The 415-nt window shown below is 25.5% G+C and overlaps 1 protein-coding gene across 1 annotated transcript in view; it reads left to right on the forward strand.

Moving 5' to 3' along the window:
* The window catches only part of LOC117104035 (polycystic kidney disease protein 1-like 2), a 20,290-nt gene that overhangs the window by 3,475 nt on the left and 16,400 nt on the right, over positions 1–415 (forward strand). The gene's annotated exons all lie outside the window — the stretch shown is intronic.

Consider the following 415-nt stretch of genomic DNA (forward strand, 5'->3'; position numbering starts at 1 on the left):
TTATAATGCATATATGTATGTATATATATATAGGCCTATATAAGTATATATGTAAGTATGTGTATATATGTATATATATAAGTATGTATATATGTATATATATATGTGTATGTATGTATATATATATGTATATATATAAGTATGTATATATATGAGTAATTTCACAGTAAATGGACATGATATCCTAACATTTTCATGGAAAAATAGAATACGGATGATTTTGGCTAAACTCTGTGAAACAGAACATATGATATCAATGTTTTGGAAAAGGGGTATTATAAGATAGCTAAATTATCTTTTCAAAAGAAATATGCATGTTTGTATTTTAATACACTACAAATCCTATTCCCATATAACGGACGAACAGGATTTTGACATACATTTGGGTCAATGACTTTCTATTGTGGATGCACCA

This window comes from Anneissia japonica, unplaced genomic scaffold (assembly GCF_011630105.1).
Source record: "Anneissia japonica isolate Jap-2015-1 unplaced genomic scaffold, ASM1163010v1 scaffold1065_len1792383_cov172, whole genome shotgun sequence".
In the NCBI taxonomy this organism is placed as follows: Eukaryota; Metazoa; Echinodermata; class Crinoidea; order Comatulida; family Comatulidae; genus Anneissia; species Anneissia japonica.